This window comes from Scleropages formosus, chromosome 10 (genome assembly GCF_900964775.1).
Source record: "Scleropages formosus chromosome 10, fSclFor1.1, whole genome shotgun sequence".
Lineage (NCBI taxonomy): Eukaryota > Metazoa > Chordata > Actinopteri > Osteoglossiformes > Osteoglossidae > Scleropages > Scleropages formosus.
In genome coordinates, this window is record NC_041815.1 from 24,917,337 (window position 1) to 24,923,031 (window position 5,695).

Sequence of the window (5,695 nt, forward strand, 5' to 3'; positions counted from 1 at the left end):
CCAGGGGGCGGAGTTTGCGTCAACGTCATTGGAGTTACCAAGGTGACCAAATTTGAGGAAGGCGGACAAGGAGCAAACGAAATAAAAAAAATGACATTCATTTGTATTTTGGGACTGCAAGGTTCCAAAAAATGTCAGTCGGCCTGCATAGTGAATAAACGGAAACGGATTAACAATGCTATTTTAATAACATAAAAAATTCGAAAAACTGCCCACCGTTTACCGCATCAAAAACGACGTAAAACAGCTTCCATCGCGCATGCGCACTGTTGTGAGCAAGATTGCGTAATTTGTGACGGGTAGCACGCGACGATGTGTGTGCGTTGTTGTTTTTACTGGGTACTGAACTACTAAATAATCTCAATAAATTTTTATACTCTACTACATGCAAATTACATATATATGTAATTTAGCAAACAATACAAACACATTTCATTAACTGTAATAACGCTGAGTATATCTTAGTGCTTTTAAACCACTGAGTTATGCAATTAATACAAGCTTAATTCAATTAATATTTTTTATATTATGCAATAATGTTTTTTTTTTATATTAACAATTTCTCTCACTGCCCCTCCATAAAAATTACGACGTCAGTACTTCTGTTGTAGGACCTTGTCAGCTGTAGTTAGTCTTTCTTATACAATAAATTTTGGTATACATGAAAGCTTTGGATTTACACAGTTATGCTGTAATAACTTCACTTGTTGGTTCTGAGGTCTGATCTTAGCTCTACTTGTCCTTTTGTTACGCAACACTATTATTGATGGAAGACGTTGTCATGAATAATTGGGTGGTTTTCTTACCAACTGCTCAATATAATAGTTTATCACAGTATTTTAAGAAAATCTTGAAAAAGGTCAGTAGTTACTTATCTTTTTAACTCACTTCTTTTTTGTCTATTTTCAGGCAGATGACCATCATTCCTTTGAAACTGCTTTAAGTGAACCATGTCTGCTTTTCTCCATCAGCCGTGAAGTGTTCACAATAACCTGCAAAGTATGTGCCATAATAACCAAATTTCTTAGAGGAAGTGTTTATTTTGGATGTGTCTGCAGGTTACACATCTTATCTAATATAATAAGGTCAATTAATGATTAAAAAAAGACAGCAAGTCTTCAAAATGACACTGAAAACCCCAAAAACACAGAGAAATGTGAAAACGTAGAGGAGCATTCTTGAGATATTATCCATGGTAAAGCAAACCATAATTATTTCAGATATGACCAGTCATTATATAGTCTGAACTTGCCTAGGAACAAAAATAACATCTGCTACATTTAACCATGTGCACAAAGACACAACACTCAGTTTAGGTGATAGATAGTTTGGCTACTTAATATCAGTTGATTACCTGCCAAGCGAGGGGGTGCGGTGGCGCAGTGGGTTGGACCACAGTCCTGCTTTCCGGTGGGTCTGGGGTTCGAGCCCCGCTTGGGGTGCCTTGCAATGGACTGGTGTCCCGTCCTGGGTGTGTTCCCTCCCCCTCCGGCCTTACGCCCTGTGTTGCCGGGTAGGCTCCGGTTCCCCGTGACCCCGTATGGGACAAGCGGTTCTGAAAATGTGTGTGTGTGTGTACTTGCCAAGCGAGAGTGGGGTGTGGTGGTGCAGTGGGTTGGACTGCAGTCCTGCTCTCCGGTGGGTCTGGGGTTCGAGTCCTACTTGGGGTGCCTTGCAATGGACTGGTGTCCTGTCCTGGGTGTGTCCCCTCTCCCTCCAGCCTTATGCCCTGAATTGCTGGGTCAGGCTCTGGTTCCCTGTAACCCTGTATGGGACAAGTGTGTGTGTGTGTGTGTGTGTGTGTGTGTGTGTGTGTGTGTGTGTGTGTGTGTTAAGATCATTTGTATTAAAACATTCAGGAGTCTTTACACATCTGTCTAAAGTTACTCATGAGTGAATAAATAGAACATGAATCAAGGCCTTTCAAGATAGCAAGTGTGAACTGAAATACTTGCAGTCAAAACTTACAAAAGTGCTACATCTTCCTGATACAAATGGATTTATGGTGCCAAAGGAAAGCTCACAAAGCTTTGAAGGGTAAGGTGGCACAGCGAGTAGCGCTGCTGTCTCACAGCACCTGGGTGGTGGAGAGGACATGGGTTTGATCGCTGCTCAGTCTGCGTGGGTTTCCTCTGGGTGCTCTGGTTTCCTCCCACACTCCAAAGACATGCTGCTCAGGTTCACCCACAGTGTGTGAGTGACAGAGAGTGTGTGTTCCACTGATGTATGGATGAGTGACCCATTCTAAGTAGTGTATCTAGCAGCGTAAGTCACTATGGTGAATAAGGTGTGTGGACTGATAACACTGCATAGAGTTCATTGGAAGTTGCTTTGGACAAAAATGTCTGGTATGTAAATAAATGTAAAGAAAATATAAATAAAACATTTATCCTTCCAGCAAAAACTTGAAAAATCTCATTGTGAGATCGATTTATACATATCATACAATTACTAAAAAAAAAAACTTTGAAACAGCAAAAATGTAAACAAGTTAAGACCAAACAGTTATATCAATCTCTACAAAAAAATGTAAGAAATGTTAGTGAACATCTAACACTTCTCAGATTGTTTGGCAACATTGAGACAGATTGCTTTAACACAGCACCAAACAGGAGAGGCATGTAAATCAGTCAGAGGGAATTAAAATTCTTGTTTTATTTGGCAATGTAAAAGGCATGGAAATGGGGGAAAAAAATGATATCAGACTGAAATAAGCAAAACATTTCAAGTCTGACCTTGAGAATGGTGCCAGACTTCTCCAAGGGCTTTCGACATTAATTTGTTCCGTGACAGAGAGGAGAAACCCTGAGTAACTGGCCCATCTAAAGAGTTATACTGTGCCTTAGAATTAAAGTACATAACAGTACCTCTTCATTTTAGAGAGATTCCTGAGATAATGCTACTGCCAGAGGAAAACATTTACACACACACACACACACACACACACACACACAGTCTGAAGCCACTCATCCCAAGTGTGGTTGCGGCAAGCCAGAGCCTAACCCAGCAACACAGGGCGCAAGGCCAAGAGGGGAGGGGACACACCCCAGGTGTGACGCCAGTCCGTGACAAGGCACCCCAAGCAGGACTCGAACCCCACACCACCAGAAAGCGGGTCCCAGCCAAACCTGCTGCACCACCGTAACCCCCAGGAAGCATTTACTCCACACCCAAATTATTTGGATTACATCACATGTGCCTGCAAAAGCTCTATTATATATCTGTCATGTATTTGAATTATTTGACTTATAAATACATCAAGATCCTAGCAGTATCATGGACACTAGAGCTTCTGGCAACTACATGGAGTGGAAAGACAGAGAAGAAAACATACAGGGCATCAAGAAGCAAGTGTCAAATTCCCAGATTTTAAACTTTCAAATGTGTAACTTTTAAAAGGTTCACATTTGTTTGTTTTTTTCATATCACTATTAATTTTGCTGAGACCTTTCTCCAAAGCAGCTTAGTGTTAACATTTCCATTTCCTTTTATCATTTGCTCTTAGCTGATGAAGCAACAATTATGTTATTGTATATTAAGTAACAGCTATTATACAACAATATTATGCAAGTTACAAAATAATGTTAAACAGCAATAACAACCCACTTACAGTATACAGTTAGGCGATTTTTACTGTGTTTTACTGTACTACTTACACAGAAATACTACAGCAGGAGGTATAAGCATTTTGGCCTGTTATTACACATTAATTACTGCCTTATTATTGTGCCCTGTATATCTTTCCTGTAACAGGCTGGCACCCCAACTCAAGGTTTACCATACTTAGCCTTGATAGACTCCAGACCAAGGCGACTCTGGCTTGGACAGCTGGTTATTGATAGCGAGTGCATGAGTGTGCCTCTCTCTTTTTACCCTCAAACACTTTGAACAGATGATTTTAAAGGAGCTATATAACAAAGTTTATTATTAACAACAATAGTAATATTTTAGCTCTTACAGACCAACAAACTGCTCCTGCCATATGCTACGAGTCTCATTTACTAAAGATTAAAAAAAATTTGCCGCCGATGGATTGATCGTATTCGTCTGTTAATAAGGCCAGTGCCACCGAGACAAAGTGCTGCAGAACAAGTTCAAGCCACTCAGTTCAGAGGTGCCGACGGGTCCCGTGACGGCTGTGACTCGAAGGCGCTCGGATGAACGGGGTGCAGGACTGTTTAGCCTTGAACAACTGTGACAGATTCTTGGCTCCACTTTATATCTCTCCATGCCAAGGAGAGACAAATGTTTTGACAAAAACTTCCAGGAATCCACTGCTTGAATGAGAAAACACACCGGGCTCTGATAAGAGGAAAAGACCATTCTTGTCCTCCCTCTGGGATTTGTGTGTCTTTCTGGTTTAAAAAATACCCACAGGCCAGTTGGGACTGGTTTTCACAGGTGATAAGTCACTCCTCTTGGCCGATAAGAAAATTGCTTCATAGGGCTTAAAATGTTAAAATTCAACTTAATTAAGGCAGTTTCTTCAAAAATCTTGTCCATACTTCTTGACTCGGGGGGGGGGGGGGGGAACAAAAAAAAACAAACAAAAAAAAACCTAGTCCGCTCAACTCTTAAGGGGACAAATGAATAGTGACATTTTTCACTGTAGTTTTTATCACCATTTTACAGTGGAAGGACAGTGCTGGACAGAAAGCACAGATTCATATAACCCAGTAACACCAGGAAATATTCTATTGAGAGGTCTGAAAACTTTTTATGGTGCAAAGAGAGACTATTTAGTCGCAGCTCAGGTAGTTTATTTTTCCCTTCCTGCGTTTCCTTTCTTCCGTTTTGCCCTTATGGGTCTTGGTCAGACCACACGATCACGTGCAGGGAGTTGAACTTTTTGACCGCGCTGCTGGAGCGCCTGCCTTCGATAACAGTCCTCATAGTTACACTGCTCAAATTTCGTCAGAGCTTTTGCATTCCAATTATAGTTCAACAGTAATAACGGAACATTCTAGAACGGGTGTGACCCCAGTAAATTACAAATAACTCACTTATATAATGTCCTTAATGTCTAATTGTTCTTGGGCGCCACCTTTCGGCATCAGTGTGTTCAAAGAAGGAAAAAAGAAAAAAAAAAAAAAGAAAAGAAAAAACCACACTCCACCACTCTCTCACACAGTCTGAAACCGCTTGTCCCATACGGGGTTGCGGGAAGCCAGAGTCTAACCCAGCAACACAGGACATAAGGGTGGAGGAGGAGGAGGGACACACCTCGGACAGGTTGCCGGTCTGTCGCAAGGCACTCCAAGTGGGACTCAAACCCCAGACCCACCGGAGAGCAGGACCTGTTCAAACCCACTGCGCCACCACAGCCCCCTACACTTCCATCAGCAAAACTGTTTTCTGCTCTACATTCCCAAGAAAAAGTGGCAGTTACACTAATTCCGTATCCTATTCATGTAAAATTAATTCATGCAATGGAAGCTGTACAAATTGTGCAATAAAAGACAAGATGGGTTACAACACAATTTTTTTTTTTATTATTTCAATAGCTAATAAAGATCTTTGAAATGTAAGAAATCTCAGATCTGGAAATAATCTTGAAAGTACAACTCACAGAACCTTCACACATTTTGACAGAGGTTGGAGCATAAGGATGTTATTTTTCATCTTTCTTCCGTTTGCCTTTTTCCTCCAGAAACCAAAATACAAACACGCTTCTCAATATTTAAAAAAAAAAAAA